Source organism: Bidens hawaiensis, unplaced genomic scaffold (genome assembly GCF_021521415.1).
Source record: "Bidens hawaiensis isolate Kalapana, Puna unplaced genomic scaffold, B.hawaiensis_p1.1 tig00018785_1, whole genome shotgun sequence".
Lineage (NCBI taxonomy): Eukaryota > Viridiplantae > Streptophyta > Magnoliopsida > Asterales > Asteraceae > Bidens > Bidens hawaiensis.
Window position 1 is genome coordinate 470,324 of NW_027492855.1, and position 18,911 is coordinate 489,234.

The following is an 18,911-nucleotide window of genomic DNA, read 5'->3' on the forward strand; positions in this document are numbered from 1 at the left end:
TAGTTTTGATAATTCTGAAATAAGATTGTTAACACGATTGCTTAGGTTATCATGCTACTTAAATAAATCATTTGTTAATGGAATGTGTAATTATAACTTAATTAAATCAACCAAGGGAAGGTTGTGTGAGTTAACTACAGTCACCCGAAGTTGTTAGAATTGGTATTTGAGAAATTAAAGTCAATCCCAATCTTTCTACTAAACTAAACTACTTGCCTACTTAAATTGACATTCCCGTGGTAGTATGAGATTAAGCAAGGATGGACTTGAAAATACGCATGCTAATTTCTTTTATGTCATAGAATATGTTCAACTAGGAATGAAGGACTATTCTATCATATATTATTAGTGAAAGTTTATCACATGTTTACTTAATAATCATCAAGGAAGAATGGAGTGGATTCTTGATCTTAGATGGTAACCTTCATATAATTGATTTACTCATTTAGAATTTCTCTTCTTGTCACCTAAATATTATATATATAAGTAATTCTATTTTTTAAAAAGTTTAAAAACCAACCCCAAAATGATTAAAATTCTCCGATTAAACTAAAACGAGGATTCATTATTAGAAATATTTGTGTCCAAGGATCGATACTTGGTTCTTACCAATACTATTCTACATATACGATAGGTACACTTGCCTATTTTGTGTGTGTTTAGTCTTAGTAGAAATCACTTTTATAAATTTAAAATACGATCTTGTGCGAAAGCTAAATCTCCCATCTTTTATATGTTACCACACTGCACACACACATCAATGATACACACAACTATGAACTCGTTCAAAATTTCGAGGGTCACACGTATGCAGGCAGACTTACTCTTGTTTAATAGGTTATGGTACATGATATGTATCCAAACCGAGCGCCACCACATGACATTCTATTTAATTTAAAGTCTAAGGATGAAAGAAAGGTGACCTGCATTAAACCGTGTACAATGAAGGGCAAAAGATCCGTAAAGACGGCCGCTGAGGAAAAAGCCCGATGGAGGTTCTTTTCAATTTGTTGCAAGACACGAGTTATATACACAAACATCGCGCAAATCCTTCCACAAATGCCCTGGAGGACTTATTCTTCGTTCATCCAACGTCGTATATGATATATCGTGCATTCCTGCATGTGTTGGTGATAGACAAAACATACAATACAAATGTATACAAGATGTCGTTTGTATAAATTGTTGGTGTAACTTTAACTAGCATGACCTTTCATATAGCAATGGCAGCTATATCCAATGAAAAGGAGGATAATTTCACGTGGATGCTAACGATGCTGAAGACGACGTTTGACAGCTGCATGACGCCACGTGTGATATTAACAGATTGTGATCTTGCCATGATGAATGCCTGAGAGACTGTCTTCCCGAATGCTGCCAAACTACTATGTAGATGGCACATCAATGAGAACGTAAAAAAGCATTGCAGGCAAAGCTTCCCTACCGTTGAAGAATACGAACAGTTTCTTGGTCGATGGAACTGATTGGTTAAGTCTAGCACTCTCTCTGAATACGAGTCAAGACACAAGCGACTTTATGAAACCTTAATTGCCAGCCACAAAAGTACTTTGTCTAGTTCTCATATTAAGTGTTTGTTCTAACTTGATTCAAGAGTTGTTTATTATTTGTCATATTTATTGTATTTTTTTCAGGAGTACTTGATTACATTTACACCAACTGGGTCGATAAGTATAAAGAAAAGTTTGTGTTTGTGTGGATAGACCAAATTCTAAATTTTGGTAATACCACAACGAATCGAGTTGAGAGCGCACACTCTCTTCTAAAAAACACATGGTGACCCGGAACTCTACACTTGATAAACTTGTGGGTATTATTGATCGAATCATGGTGAGACAACTAACAACTATAAAAGAAAACTTTGAAGAGAGTCGTAAGAAGAAAATGAATCACCACAACATACCACTTTTCAATGAGTTACGCGGTCATGTTTTATGTAAAGCTCTAGATATATCATGGGACGAGCTTAACCAGGTCAACAAGTTGATGGAGTCTTGTAGAGCGTGCGGGTGTCATGTTCGCACAAGTTATGGTATGCCATGTGCATGTATGATTTGAAAGTATTTGATTTCAGATCATAGCATTCCTTTGGATTCTAGAGATATATATTGGAGGAAGTTGGATTTCGATCCATTATTTGTTGACGAGGATGAAGGTATTGACTCAAAAGCTAACGAACTGGTAGAATAATTTGTACAACAATTTAAAAAAGAGTCAAAGGGCGGAAAAAAAGTATGTTACCTAAGTTTCTTTCACTAGTAATGCCAGCCTCATCAACCAGTCAACAACCATAAGTACAAAAACATAACCGTGGGCGTCCACCGAAAAATTCTAAGGAAAATAGCAAACGTGACCCCCCCCCTCAAACGCGGTAAGTCTACATCATTAAGCGTTGATGAAATCATGCCCACCCAGGAAGACCCTTCAAGACACAGTTCCTTTATCGGTGTCGAAAACAACACTAGACACAATTCTTATTTGGGTAGCCAGGAAAAAACGAGACAGGGTTCTTATATGGGTAGCTAGGACAGTGAGAGACATAGTTATGTGCTGGTTTCTCTGGTGAGACATTACCATCACAAGTATTTATAGTAAGTTCACTACATTCTTCAATCGTTTGTTTCACATATACAAGATGTTGCTCCTGATGGAAATTATGGATTTCGGTCTACGGTTGTTGCTCTAGGTCGTCCTGAAGATGACTGGATCCATATACAAAATGAACTTATACAAGAGATAAAGAGTAATTGGAATGTGTACATTCATGTATTCGGTGACGTTCGTTGTAACAAAGTATTTAATACCCTGCATTGGTCAAGCTATGGAATGGCTCCACGAGAAGGCTGGATGGATATGTCGTCCACAACTTTTATGATTGCTAATAGGTATGGGGTGATCGTTCACACATTGTCAACAGATGAACGTAAAAATTCTACAATTTTTTTGTCAATTCCCCGATTTCAGCCGGATCTTACTCAAATCATGCCATAACTCACACAAATAGATATGTCGACAAGGGAGTTAATGAAGGGTTGCTATATTTAGAAAGATTACCGTTTGTTAAAGGCGGAATCAATAACAAACGATGTGGTTGCTAGACAGTAATCAAAGGTAACTAACACACACAAGATTCACTCAAAATATTTCCATTTATATAATGTTCATCAGACAAAGGGTAATCGATTTAGGATTTCTTGAAGGAAAGTTTATCCGTACTATTCTAAGACAGCTGTCACACTCAATAATATTCTCTCTGAATTAATGAGTCTGTCTGCCTTAGGAGGCGTGCCCTAAATTATTCCTTTTATACGCCTGACATCTCCTTTACAGCTGTCATTCCTTCTAGAAACCCTAAATGCTAAAACATATTCAAATTACATATTCAGAATTATTCTAAGTGTAAAACAAGTCTCCCGGGTAGGCTTTGCAACAATCTTCATTTTCCGAGTAGGCTGTGTGCTCCGCCATCCTTCAGGACTTGGTAACATAGAAGTGTGTCCGGGATCAGTTTCCGGGTAGACTATACTTGAAGAGTATTTTACCAAGTAAAATACTCACCGGGTAGACTTCAATCTTCTTGACTTTTCCAGACTTTGCCCGAAAAACCCTTACGAGAAACCTTGTTCTTCGATGGTCCATTCAACTCATTGCTAGAGAATAACTTATTAGCAAAGTGTGCTCGGTAGCACTGTTCCTTGCTTGAGTTGAACCTTGCCCGATGTTACTTAGAAATATTCCATTAAAACATCAAGCCAACTTGGACCATAATTATTAATGAATACCTTGCCTGGTCTTCCAATCACTTGGCTTCATGAGCTAGGTTAGCCAAAAGCTTACTCGGGAGTGAACTTTACTTGTATCTGAAGAACAGACTTGCTTGATAAAGTGAACCTTGCCCGGATCTGCATAATTTGCAAACCCTTCTCGGATACCCACTAAAGAAGACTTATTGAAGATAACCTTGCCCGATAGACAAAATATCGTACCCGGCTAAATAAAAGCTTGCTCGGAGGTCTAAGGTGTGCCGGATCCATACTTAGCGAATTCTGAGGAGGTTGAGAAGATTCCAATCTTCCATATATCTCACTTTGGTTAAATCTTTGACTCAACAATCTCCCCTAGATTGGAACACCTCAGCTGACTCAAAACATTTCTACGGTTACTTACACTTAGTCAAAATACAAATCAAATCAAAATCAAAGTACATATTCATAACATAAACAAGTTACATAATCAAAATTCTGTCCAAAGACATTATATAACAAAGCCTAATCTATGAATCTTGTCTCTTCCTTGCATTATGGGGGGCTTGTCTTCTGTTTACTATTACTGATGCAGCTCTCAGCCTAAAGATATCAAGGATTTGGTAGTGAGTATGACTTTCTGGTATGACCAATTCCCTTATAAGGGTATTAGAATACAAAGTTTTAGGGCAAATTTATATTGGGCCGTTAGAATAGACCAGACTTAGCCATATTTGATGAGACCCAAATGATGTGATTAGGACAAGTATTGATACATGTAATTAATGTACAGTTAGCCTAGCACAGTTAAAGAGGAATAAAAATTAACGAATAACGTAACAGGATCCAGGTGAGTTTCTAGCCCCACTCCTTGTAATGTTTTTGGGGCTGTGTGCATACTCGATGTAATTAGTTAATGTGACATCCCGAAATATCTAAGAATAATATTCAATGTATTATTCGTTAACGATGGAAAAGTTTACTAGAATTAGTAGAGAAGTAAATAAATAACAAAGCTGGTTCAAATAGACTAATTAGATAGAATTAATTATGGACTAAGAAGGAAAGATGGGCCTTAGGTCCATGGGCTTAAGGGAGCATAAATACCCCTTAAAACCCTAATCCTTTCCATTTTCATACATCTCCACACCATAGCCTACACCATCGAAACACACACTTAACCCAATTCCCGTTTTTGAGAAAAACACCCACAAAGACACAAAGATTACCGGAGATCTAGCTGTCGGATCGGTCTCAAATTTTAACCGAGTATTCCTGACATATAAATAAAGTTTTCCACCGAAAAGATCTTCGATCAGAGGTCGGGAAGTCTGGTTTTTATCAGTAAAAGCACAACAACTCAGAAGTGAAGATTCCGGCGACTGTTCAGCTGTTCCGGCGACTGTAGCAGCGGTTTACGGTGAAGGTGAGCTGATGGGTTTGTAGATCGGGACGATTCGGTTCCGTGGCCGCTTGAATCACTCAAATCGGTGCTCGTTTGATATGGTTTTGAGCATCTCGAGTGATTTCAAACAAAAACGTCAAATGTACGTTTTTGTTAAAAAGGTTTACTTTCATAAACGGATTTACATGAAAATTGGTAGGATGATAGATCGGGTCTAGAAAAATCATAAAGTTGCAAACTTGAAGGTTAAAATGGACTTAACGAAATCATGGTTATGAACGGCTCGTTTAAAATAAACCTTAGATCTAGTATTAAACGTTTTAAGCCTAAAGGTCCAAACTTTGTGCTTTTTCGGGCCGAGTTTTAACCAAAAATGATCTGGGGAATGTTCACGGGATTAATTAGTATCATATCAAGGGTTACACGTTGAAATGAGGTGATTATGGGGGTTAATAATGAACCGTAGCTCCTGCTACAAGTTCACTGATCAAGTTCGCCTGCTGTAACTTCGCCATATATAAGTTCGCTTAATATCTAAGTTCGCTTAAGTCTAAGTTCGCATATGTATAAGTTCGCTTAACATCTAAGTTCGCTTATGTATAAGTTCGCTTAATATATAAGCTCGCTTAATGTCTAAGTTCGCTTATGTATAAGTTCGCTTAATATCTAAGTTCGCTTATGTCTAAGTTCGCTTAAATCGAGACCCGGATACATGGCGACCCGTATATGTATACGTGTATACACTTGATGGTATGGATTGTAAAGACCTACGGAGATAAAATACTAGAATGTTAAAACAAAGGAAAACCATGGCTATGCTAAGTAAAAGTAATCTAACACTAGGTCGTTAGATTAGATCAGATGAGTATTGATACATCTAACTTATACAGTCAGCCGAGCTCGGTTAAAGAAGGGATTAACAACTATCAGAGAAAGAAGCAGAGTTCATGTGAGTTTCTAGCCCCATTTTCTTGTTATATTTTCGGGGGCTGTGTGCATACTCGATGTGAAGTGTGAATACACTTACCTTAAGTGGTAAGTGTATGCTATAGATTTCATACTATGTAGCTATTATATAAAGCTTGTCGGTGTGTGAACGATCTTCGGATATTGCACGTATCGTCAAGGATAGTGACTGTCTAGTGGTTATTAGTGGGTATAAATGCTATGATGTGACTTGCTTATTATGTAAATAATGAACTGATAGGAAGTGTGTTATAGATAAGTAGAAGTAGAGTGTGATTGTAACATCCTAAAATTTATAATGTTAAATAAAGAAAGTTACGTTTAGTGATTTCGCGTTATTAATTAATTAATGTCGAGTAAAGAACGGATCATGGACTTAGATTAATTAAGATGGGTTAAATGAGAATGGGCCTTAGGCCCATGGGCTTTAAGGGATATAAATATCCCCTAAACCAACCTAAAACCCTAAACCCTCATTTCATTTCCATCATAATCTCTACACACTCAAAAACACACACATACACTATACCATATTCGGCCGAGAGAGAGCGAGACATCCGAGACCAAGAATCAAGCCGACCATTTTTAGATCTTTGCTTTGAAGAGCGGAAGATATAAATATCCCCTAGACCAAGAATCAAGCCGACCATTCTTTACTCGATCTAATAATGGTCGGTTTGTTGACGAGCGGAAGATAGCAACAACATCAAGTGGTCCTAGAGAAGGGTGCGGAGCACCCGACGCGCACTGGCACGGGCACGGGCTCGGGCGAGGACGATGGTGACGTCGAAGGGTGTTGGGCGCAATGTGGCGCTTTGATGACGCACTTTGCACGCTCGCATCGCCGCGAGCCGCCTTAGTATTTTTGACAATGAGAGTTAGACCTAGACATGACAAGTTATTAAAGTTGAGGGACTAAAAGAGTAACATTATATCCAGCAACCCATCGCAATACGCGATGAGTCCCACCATAAAACCATCGCGATACGCGATGGTCCGTTATGATGCATCAACACGTGTCGCATCCGGGTGACATGTGGCAGGCCACGTGGCATCATCTAATTATGTTGAGTCATCGATATTAGGGGTGTGCAAAATATAGGGTGACCCGAAAAAAACCCAAAGCCCGACCCTACAAAACCCGAAACCCGGACCGTATGTATGTTAGTCGGGTCCCCATCGGTTCTAGATCTTACAGGATTTCGGTCTCGGGTCGGTCCTCGGTCTTTGCCCGAGTAAGACCGACTTTCTAAAGCCCCACCCGATTAGCTTTGTCGAGCCTCCATCATCGTGGAATTACCGAGTTGCAAAGCATTATTACACTCTTGGTCCAAAACGTCATCTTCAACCTTCTCATTATCTTCAACTATGATACCAGAATCACTTTTTCCACCATCATCTAAATTTTCTTCTCAAGACCAACTTCGTTCAAAGGAGCTTCATTCTTCATCTACTCTTCTTCACATAATCACATCACTCTTTGCTTTGAAGAGAAATTTAAAACCTCTTACCAATGATAATTGGGGCTCTATAATAAAAAAGTATGGATGCTTTTTGCATAAATTTATTTATGTTCCCAAGACCAATAAGTATTGCATTGTCTAGAGAACATCATCAAATATTTAATTGATATAATTTAGATACCTTTTAGAAATTATAATTATCAAAGTACACTTTGTAAAGAAAATTAAAATGTTTAATTTTAAATACTTCAATTTGTTTATTTTTTAAGTTAGTAACCATTACAATATCTTTTAAATACTTTAAATTTAATTCTACACAAAATGTAAGAGAATAATGATGTATAAACATTTAAACAACTAACAAAAATACCAAAAGCTATAAATTTGTAGTTTTCAAACATCATAAAGGGTAAAAATAAAATTAATATCATACAATTTTTCATTAAAGAGGAAAATAACAAATTATATTAATTAAATACACTCAGAGCCTCCCACTTTGAAACTCCTCGGGCCTCAAAATCTAATATTTAATTAAAAAGATAATCTAGAAAACATAAAATATTAAAGTGTGATATCTCAATTGAATTAATGAATTAAAAATATGATTCTCATAGAATGTGAAATCATGTTTCATACGCAGGTTGAGCTTCTCTTTCAGTCTGGTTATCCCATGCAGCTTAAACCCTAGAACTCACCTTGAGACAAAAGCCATTTGTTATATATTTTCTTCTTTGATACAAGTGATGGTTCAAAATCCTTTTTTCTTCTAAGATTTTGATGAGCTTCTAATCCAATCTCATCGTCCTTCTCTCTGTTTCCAACAGAGATCAACATGGGGCATCATCGGTCTTGGTGCTTGATAGCTTACCCGACGCACCGAACCCGACAAACCGGGTACCCGAATTTTATTTTAAGGTCCAGCTCTCGGTTCTCATTTTGGTAGGTTTTCGTGTTTCGGGTCGGGTCGGGTTCAACCCGGTTCGGTCCGGTTATCTTCATTTACACAGCCCTAATCGCGATACGCGATGACTTCCTTAAAGAGACCATCGCGTATCGTGATGGGCTGAGAAATCAGCTATAAATAGGGAGGTTCACGGCTCATTCAACACACCAAAATCCCACACTCTCTCTAGAATTACTTTATCTCTCTACCTCGTTTTCTGTGCCCCGACCCGACAAATCATAACCTCGTAATCTGTGCCAAATACCCAACGTTTCCTCAAAGTACGTGCCGACAAGTCCTGACGTCCGGCACATCGTTTTGTGTGCCGACCTCGTAATGCGTGCCAAGCTTCGAAGTTCCGCCAATTAAAGTCTTAGTATGCGACATAGAGTAGAAATTCTGCTCGTACAAGTTTAGGCATTTAAACTCCGTATACCCGCGTAAGGTAGGCGTTCTGCGTAAGTTATTATTTTATTATATTTCAAGGCTTAGACTCTAGTTTTTGATCAAGATTTATAAATAAAAAGGTTAAGATAAAATAATATTTCGTTAAACTAAGAAATATAATATACATGAGGGTATAGTCAAAATAAGAAACATAAGATTTATTTATCAGGGTTATAGACAAATAGCGTTTCTTCTTGAAGAAGAAACATATCATAGATATTTCTTCTTGAAAAAGAAACATAACACATGGTTAGCAAATAAAGAGAAAGATGTCAGATCTAAATATTTAATTCAAACAAAAGATCAATCAAGGTTTAAAGCTATCAAAACCAGACTAAAGGTCTGTAGCCGGATCAATAGACGATCTGGATATTTATATAAACCTATTTTATTATAGGTCAATCGTTCATTCATTCAAAAAGGTTTTCAAACGAGATCACCACATCATTCAGAACAGACAGCCATAAGTGAATATGCTAAACCTTTTACAGTCAAGATAAATGAGTTGTTTATCTTCAACAAAGTCAGTTAAATATTTTAGAGATTACGCGATCTCTAACAAAGAGATTTAAGGGATTACGTGATCCCTATTTTACAAGATAGAAAATAAAAGCAACTTAGACCGAGTACACATGTGTCAGGATCCAAACATAATTAATCTAGTATTTCAATCAAGGCTACACGACCGCATAGATATCATAATAAAATTCTCTAATGGCATCAGTTCCCGGAGAACCGTAATTGTGTGTGTATGGCAGGGGCAAATCCCAGAAATAAGAGACGTTTCTGCTGAGATTGTTCAAGAAAACTATCTTGTCAGTCAAAGAAATATTTACAAAATATTTTTAGAGTCAACGATTCACCAGCATATCGCTGACGCATTCCCCCCTGTAAGGCCCCGTTACCGGTGCCTCACATTTGGGCGTTGGATTTACTCATCAACATAGTTCTAATCATCAGAGTTAATTAAAACATACGCGGAATTTAAAAAATTTCATAAAACATTACATTAACCATAACTTGTCTTAAAGTAAACATCTTGTCTTTCAAAATATCATAATATTAAACATAAACGTCTCGAGCCTTCCGATGCCAGCATCTTATTCAATGCCACGTGTTCCCCTCAAGCGAGCTGTCTCATCCTACTCACCTGCGTGCATACTAAAAGTCACCTACGCTGAGTGAGTTCTAGTTAATAACATAACATACTTTACATACATACGTACATACTTTCATAATTCAAATTTCTACTTTACTTTATTCTATTACGCCTCGGATATTATTAGGGTCCGGTCCCATATCTGCCTTGGATATTATTAGGGTTCAGTCCCTTTTCTGCCTCGAGTTTATTAAAGGGCTCGGTCCCTTTTCTGCCTTGGATATTATTAGGGTCCAGTTCCTTTTCTGCCTCGAGATTATTAAAGGGCTCGGTCCCTTTTCTGCCTTGGATATTATTAGGGTCCAGTCCCTTTTCTACATTTCTATCTCTTACATTCACTCATAACATACATACGTATCATTCTTAGTTCATACATAACATTCATATTCATAATTATAACTTGGCAGTACGTGCAATATCCGAGGATCCTTCACGTACCAACCAACAATCATTCATACATTATACATAGCATTCATATTCATAACTATAACTTAACAGTACGTGCAATATCCGAAGATCGTTCACGTACCGACAAGCCATCATTCATAACGTTCACATATATCACATAGGGCATACACTTATCACTTAGGATAAGTGTACTAACAAATCACATCGAGTATGCACACAGCCCCGAAAACATAACAAGGAATGGGGCTAGAAACTCACCTGGATTCTGTTCCTTTCTCCGTTTATCGTAATTCCCTTCTTTAACTGTACCATGCTAACTGTATACAGGGTGCATGCATCAATACTCATCTGATCTAATCTAGTGGTCTAGTATTAGTTTTCTTTTACTTCGCATTTAGGGTTTTACTTTATTTTAACATTCTAGTAGTATATCTATACAATGCATGCTACCAAGTGTATTCACGTATATTGTATACATATACGAATCACCATGTATTCGGGTCTGATATGCAAAAGCGAACTTACATGTATAAGCAATCTTACACGTAAGCGAACTTGCGTATAGGCGAACTTACTATAGCGTACTTGTACGGTTAAGTAAGACACTTGGCGAACATTCTTGGCGAACATGCTGCAGCGAACTTATTGCGGGCGAAGTTACCGAGCAGGAGCTACAGTTCGTTCTTAACCCCTATAATCTTCTCCATTTTAACGCATAACCCTTCGATATGGTATTAACCAAACCCGTGAGCATTCCCTTGATCATTTGCGGTCCATACTTGACCCATTTGTAGCATAAAGCATGAACCTTCAAGGCTCAACATTTAATACTAGATCTAGGGTTCATTTTAGACGAGCCGCACATGTTTGTAGGTCCATTAGGTTCGTTTTAGCATCAAGTTTACAACTTTACATTTCATTTACACACGGTCTATTCTCGTTCTAAGTTTCAATATTAAACGTTTATAAAAACGTAAACTTTAAGATAAAAATATACCTTTACGTGTTCGTTTGGTCTTGGTTAGCTTGTTTATGGACTCTAAATCTTGTATATGGCTCGTGTTGTAAAGATCTACCAAAAACCAATGTTTGCTCGGTCTCGTTTCCCCTATTTCTCTCTCGGCTGTAAGGTGGCTATGTGTGTGTTTGGAGTGTGTAGGAAAATATGGAAAGATGGAATGAGGATTAGGGTCTGTTTGGTATGGGGTAATGATGGAATAAATGAGGGAATGGAATGAGCAAAGGAATGAAATGAACAAAGGAATGAAATGAATCATTACTATTCCATTGTCTTGTTTGGTTACCACATAGGAATGAAATGAATCGTCACTTTATTATTAATTTTTAATTAAATAGTAAACTATTCAATCATAATATTTTTTTGTCAATTAATAAAATGATTATAAGATAATGCGATATAGTAATAAAAGTATAATAACAATTATAATTTAATAAAATTTATACTATAATAAAATTATAATGATGATGATAAATAACAACAACAATAATAATAATAATATAAATTGGATGTGGCTCAATGGTAGAGTACTCACTTTACTAGTGAGAGGTATGGGGTTCAAACCTCACTATCACCATTTTATATGGGAGATATGAGGGATGACCCTGTCTTGCCAGGGTTCGAGTCTTGATCTCACCCGGTTTTACCGGCTCCTCGCTGTCGTGCCGTTTGGCGGGCGTGGGGGTCGGGTTTTATCCGGAGAATCCCTCAAATCCTCAATAGGTGGACCGCTAGGGGCTCCGTCCGTCCGGACTCGTGGCTGGCTCGGGCTACCTTTAGCCAATGGGGGCCGCATACGGAGTACCCGGCGTTACTTAGTTAGTCGTTCCAATAATAATAATAATTTATTATTATTATTGATCATTTTCCATTCCATTCCTAGAAGGAATGAAAGAAAAACAACATTTTTCTAAGGAATGAAAAATGTTATATATGGAAGGATTTGCATTCCTTAGGAATGATTTATTACATTAATGAATGACAACCAAACATGTTTTATTTCATTCATTTGGAATGAGTCATTTCATTTCACCTATCATTACTTTATACCAAACACTACCTTAGGGTTTTAGGATGGTTTAAGGGGGTATTTATATCCCTTAAAGCCCATGGACCTAAGACCCATTTCTCTTTAATCCTTTTTAATTATCCAAGTCCATCATTCTTCTTTATTTAATATCAACTAATTATTTAACACACGACAATTTAACGCAACTCTATTTATGTAATATTAGAATATTTAGGATGTTACACCCCCATATTACAAGGAAATAAATATTATTACATGTAGCAATGAATTAGAGCCATTCAAGAAGATATATGCTCGCAAGTTAGAGATGCCTCAGTTTTAAATTATTAAAAGATTGTAAACAACATGATTTGTAAAATCAAACGAGGTTTATAAATTAAATACTTGGATATTTATTATTTGAGAAGCTTTTCAGTTAAACTAATATTTTATTATAAATAAAGGTTTCAAAATATATTAATATTTTATAATAAAAACTTCCGCTAAAAATCAGCAAACTTTGATATATTTACAAAACAGGTACCAACTATTGGTCACATGCCTAGACCCTAAGTCAGGGGTGTGACATGTATAATATAATATGTAAATACTAATAGGTACGCATGCGTCCCCAAAACCTTTAAAATCGGTACAATGTGGGGAGTGACTTCTCACCTTATTACTTAGACGAGATTTGAGAATAATAATAAGGATAAACGAGAAACCGAACTCTAACGCGTTGAATGAGTTAACCCGAACGAACCTGAAACTTATAGAAAATAAACTAGAATTAAAATCGAGAATATAGCCGCTGGAATCAATCCAAACGAACATAGAGAACTCCGGTTATAAGATTTTCAGTAAATAAGCGAGCTGGTACGGACCGGAATCCGAACTGCGATTCGGGAGTCGGGTTTTGGTCAGTACACTCTAAATCTCATTAAGAAAACATAAAAGTCTTCTGGTCCGAAAGCTAGTTCCGACCAGAAGTAATAGAAATCGATTAGTCACATTTGTTGACTAATTTGCCCTTGAACGGATCGGAGTCCAATTGACCCGATAAAACCCCTCAATCTCAGATATTGATTGAGGGTTATTGATTATTGAATAAAAGTGAACAAAACTGGAGAAGACAACTTACCCAAACACATATTAGAACTAGGAGAACACGTGATTAAAGATGTCTTGAACTTGAAAGTCAACTTAGTACGTATGAACTTGATCAATTCTTGAAGAAGATGATGAAAAGAGGAGAGGAATTTCTTGGGTTTTGCTTGAGATGGCAGAGACAAAAGGTTTTAGGGTTTATGATTGTGTCTTAGTTAAGAATGCATAGATTATAACTAATTATTTTAGAAATTACTCGATTAAGGTAACCAAATACAACCATTTGTAAAAATAATTTAAATAAAATTTTAAATATGATTTTTCCCACTAAAATTCATAAGAGTTAACTATGTAAGTACGTATAAGGATGGTCCCTATGATTTGACCATATCACACAATTTTTCCTACTAAAATTCCAAAGTCAGTTAACTAAAACAAGTAACAAAACATTAAAAAAAACATACTTTTATAAATTATGACACAAAATTCAATTTATTTTATGTTTTCTGATTGCGATTGTCCACTTTAGGTTGCCAGAGTTGATAGTTGAAAAAAAAATGCCTTTGAGAGAGTATGTAAAAAGAGCCTTTTTGAGAGTATTTTGCATTTCCGAGAGTATCATGCATATGGGGGCAAAATGATTTAGGAAAATGTCAAGAAATGGTCATGTATTCATTTCCCACACTAGTTTTATAAACGGCTAGAAACATGTTCGTAAACTGGACAACATGTTCAGTTTTGGTTCGGTTAACCGGTTTTCTCCCACCTCAATTACACGTATTTTGTCAGCAACAAGACTTGAACCCTCGTCATTTAGAAAATACAAAGACTTATTGGTACGAAACATACATGCATGCATGCATACATACATAACTTTCAAGAGGTATAGACTACATACAATAAGACCATGTGTTATGATTAGTGAATCACTAAATTGTAATAGTGAAAGCATGCAACGTAGGATCAGCCACAACCACCTAGGCAGAGAGGTAATGACACTCTATTAATGAATGGTGTTATGGTTACGACAAGTGTGTTTGCCGATAGGAAAAACAAAAAACTTACAACTACGGATTAACTTTTTACATTTACATAAGTTTTACTTTTAACGTTGAAGAAACACTAAGTGACCCCGGGCAGATTATGGATAATCTGGGGGTTAAATAGATGTTTCCCACGAGGGTTAGGTCCGGCAAAGATGGTTGTTCTTCTGATGACCCGCAAAACAGACACCGTGAGCTCGTCACTGAGAAGGGGGGGTACCTCCTTGTGACCACCCTCCGGCGTGAGAATCAGACTAGATTGCTCTGAATATAAGTGTATATATTGAGAGATTGCTAGAGAAGATAAGATGATGAGATAATAATACCGTTCCAAGGTGTTGGAGTATTTATAGCCGAATGTAGGTTTCCAAGCAGGTACAGCCGGCTGAATAGTATTCCTGTTCTACCAACTGTGGGCTACGCACGTGCCATGCTAATGGTTGGTGGGTAGGCAGCGGCTGATAGTGACAGGCCGGCTGTGTACTATTCCTTTTCCACCAACTGCAGGCTATGCACGTACCCCGACAGGTTGGTGAGTAGGCAGCGGCTGATAGTGACATTAAGTAGTAGAGCGTGCTGCTCGTCGTACTGTTGTCAGTGAGCTGTCGTAGCTTTGGTCAGATCTTTTGTCCATACCTTGGCAGGTACAGTACAAAAGATCCTCCAGTATCGTACGGACTGGCTCATTTGGGCGGGAGTGTTCCCGGCTTGCTCATTCCTTCTTCAGGTGACATTACTGAATTATTTGAAAGTTAGTGCCTTGTGCGTGTAGCCTTGCTGTGCGGGTTGCCTTCCCTGATGGCTAGTATCCGTAGCTGCGGGAACAGGCGGAGTACGTCGACCATTGGGAGGCGTTTCCTGCGGAGCAGCTTGCGTACTGCGCGTAAGGACGTCGCGTCTCTGAGCATGGTGGGTCCTGCGGATCCAGTTGGTCTTTGCGCAGACGTCCCTCTAGGTGAGTCTTGCGGGTCCAACCGCGCAGACGTCCCTCTGAGGTGAGTCTTGCGGGTCCGACTGCGCAGACGTCTCTGTTTGAGGTGAGTATTGCGGGTCCAACTGGGCTCTGCTGGGACCTACTTCTTCAAACGTCTTAAATAGGAGAAATAAATTTTGTGTGTCTATTGGATTTTACGTATTACCGTAAAAAGACATTTCAGTTCTTTTGCACCCTAAGTTTTCACCATAACCATCTTTATTCAAAATGAACAAACATGCCACCTATTTCTACCTCTTCGTCTTCAATATCTAACTTATTTATAAAATTGGAGAGTACATTCATAAAAACTAAAAGTTGTTAAAAAAACACTTATTTGTGTGACAATATTACAAAAAGGTGCATGCATGTTAACTGAGATTTAATATTCTGTTAGGTTAAGCCACTAAATGATTAAACACTCATAATTTTGTTATCAATAATTAAATAAAAATGGTGTAATGGAACCACATCAGTAATGAACCTTTTAAGGGAAGTTGTTGCAACTTGACCGAATCATTCGGACTGTTTGGACACATCGATAATGAACCCTTTTGTTCTGTCTACAAAATATATCTACCTATTCTAATAAAGTAAAATAATTGTGGACATGTGTCACTTTGTGGTTAATCCTCTTAGTTTTTCCCCTCCAAAAAATAATATATGTCATAGATTTACAATTATTTACTTTCTTTTTACACTTTATTTATAATATATATAAAAATTGATTAAATTATTCACTTTTCTTTAAATTCTATTTATATTATATCTATACATTTAAAAAAAAATTAAAATAAGTATTTACATAATATACTAATATACGTTGTTAGAATATATTTCACAACATACTTGATGAAATCCAAATATCAATAACAAACTATGTTTGTGAAAAGAATATAATTTTAAACGTTATCATCAACATATTATACTATTTATATTATTGACGATTGTAAATAAAAAAAAAACTTTAATAAGCTTTCATTTTACGAAACAAATTTTTTAATCATTAAACCTTATATATATATATATATATATATATATATATATATATATATATATATAAACGAAACCTTTAAAAACTCTCTGGTTGCTCCCTACATTCTATCAATCCACCAGATTGTTTTATTTATAAATTGAGGTTTCTCATTCATTTGATACAAATTCACGGGTACGGGTCTCAGCAAACCCAGATAGCCCATAAACGGGTTATAACATTTAATTAAATTAAAAATTAATCTCACCAAATATTTGATATGAAAATACTATAAAATAAGGATATACTAAAAAATAAAATTTGATTTTTTAAAGCAGATATTATGTATAATTAAAAAAAATTATAGTAAAAAAATAAACGGGTCATTAGTCTCACCAAACCAGGATAACTTTTAAACCGGGTGATAATCTCATTTATATATGTGAACCCTTTCATTACAATAAATAAATTAAAATCCAAAAAAAAATAATTTATATTATAATCGAATAATGTAAAACAACCCTGTAATACGGGGGATTAAATCTATACTATATATATCTATACTATATATAATACATAAAACAAGGGCAAATTAAGACACCCATTTTTTAGTAATTTACAACACTTAAAACATGAGGTACATGTGTTATGAGTTAGTAAGGGTAAACATGTCTTTTAAACACAATCAATTCAACTTACAAGTTTGGTCCATAATCTTTAACCATATTATGTTTTTAATTTAACTTGTAAACTAACTTTTCACCCATGATTTTTAAACGACTATAGCCTTTTCATACGTTAATATTTTTATAAACAAATTGCACCACAAAAACAAGTATTTTTTTCTCTTTAATTTGGATATGATTTTGTTGTAATTTTTTTTTAAATAAATTAATATGTTACGTAGGGGTGTTCAGTGTCGGTTTTGATGGTTTTTAAGTTAAACTTGTAAATCCAACCGTTAATACTGATTTTTTGTCGTCCAATACCAAACTCAACCATTGAAAGTTGAAACCGAATCTTACTAACGGCCTGGTTCCAGTTTGGTTTCACAGTTTAAACTTTAATAATAAATTTAGTTTAAAATAATTAATAATTTAAATGTACCATCAATTTTAACTAAAAACCAACATAATATGATACTTGAGATGAGCATAAATAAAATTTGATAATTTTAGCCACATAAATAGTAAATATTAATGGAAGATCTAGGACGTGAAATAATAACAACAAAGATTACAAAAGGAATCATATTGCGATTAGGTTAATTTACAGTCTTTTCTGGTTTCATATGGTCGGTTGCCGATATAAACCGCAAACCAACCGATCACTACATTTTGAAAATTTTGAAACCGAAAGTAAAAAAGAAAAAGAAAAAAGAAGTCAAACCAATGACCGATTTAAACGATTTCTAGGTTTTAACCGAACCATAAACACTTATATTTGTACGTGATTAACAGGTTCAAACACCCGCTGCATCGCGCGTGCACCCGTCTAGTATATATATATATATATAGAAGAGGGTTCAAATAAAAAACAATTGTTTTGTGAGAAGTGTGAGAATGCTTTAAAATAAAGAAAACCACCTAAATAAGAAACTATACCATATAAATAGAAAACTATACGGTTTTTAGAAACTACTAATCTTAGCAGTCAGATCCTAGATCCAAGGGTCTAGATCTCTTCTTATGCTTCTCACAAAATTATTGTTTTTTACATTAACCCTACCCTCTCTCTCTCTATCTCTCTCTCTCTCTCTCTCTCTATATATATATATATAGAAAAGGGTTCAAATAAAAAGAAAGAGTTTTCTAAGAATGGTAAGAACCAATAGATTTTTGACTAGTGGCATTACAATCTATGGTGAAAGAATAATTCTAAGAAACTATGTCGGTTATAGTGGTGAAAGAGTAATTATAGGAAACTATGCCGGTTTTTGGTAATTTTAAATCTCAATCATCGATTAACATGATCTAATGGCTATGATTTATTCCTAGTCTTCCTATAAAACTACTTCTTTTTAGTATAACCCTCCCCTATATATATATAGAAAATGGTTCAAATAAGAATAAGGAGTTTCCTAGGAATGGTAAGAACCAACAAATTTTTGACATTTCACATTACAAACTATGGTGAAAGAATAAATCTAGGAAACTATGTCGGTTATAATGATGAAAAAATAATTCTAGGAAACTATGTCGGTTTTTGGTAGTTTTAAATCTCAACCATTGATCAA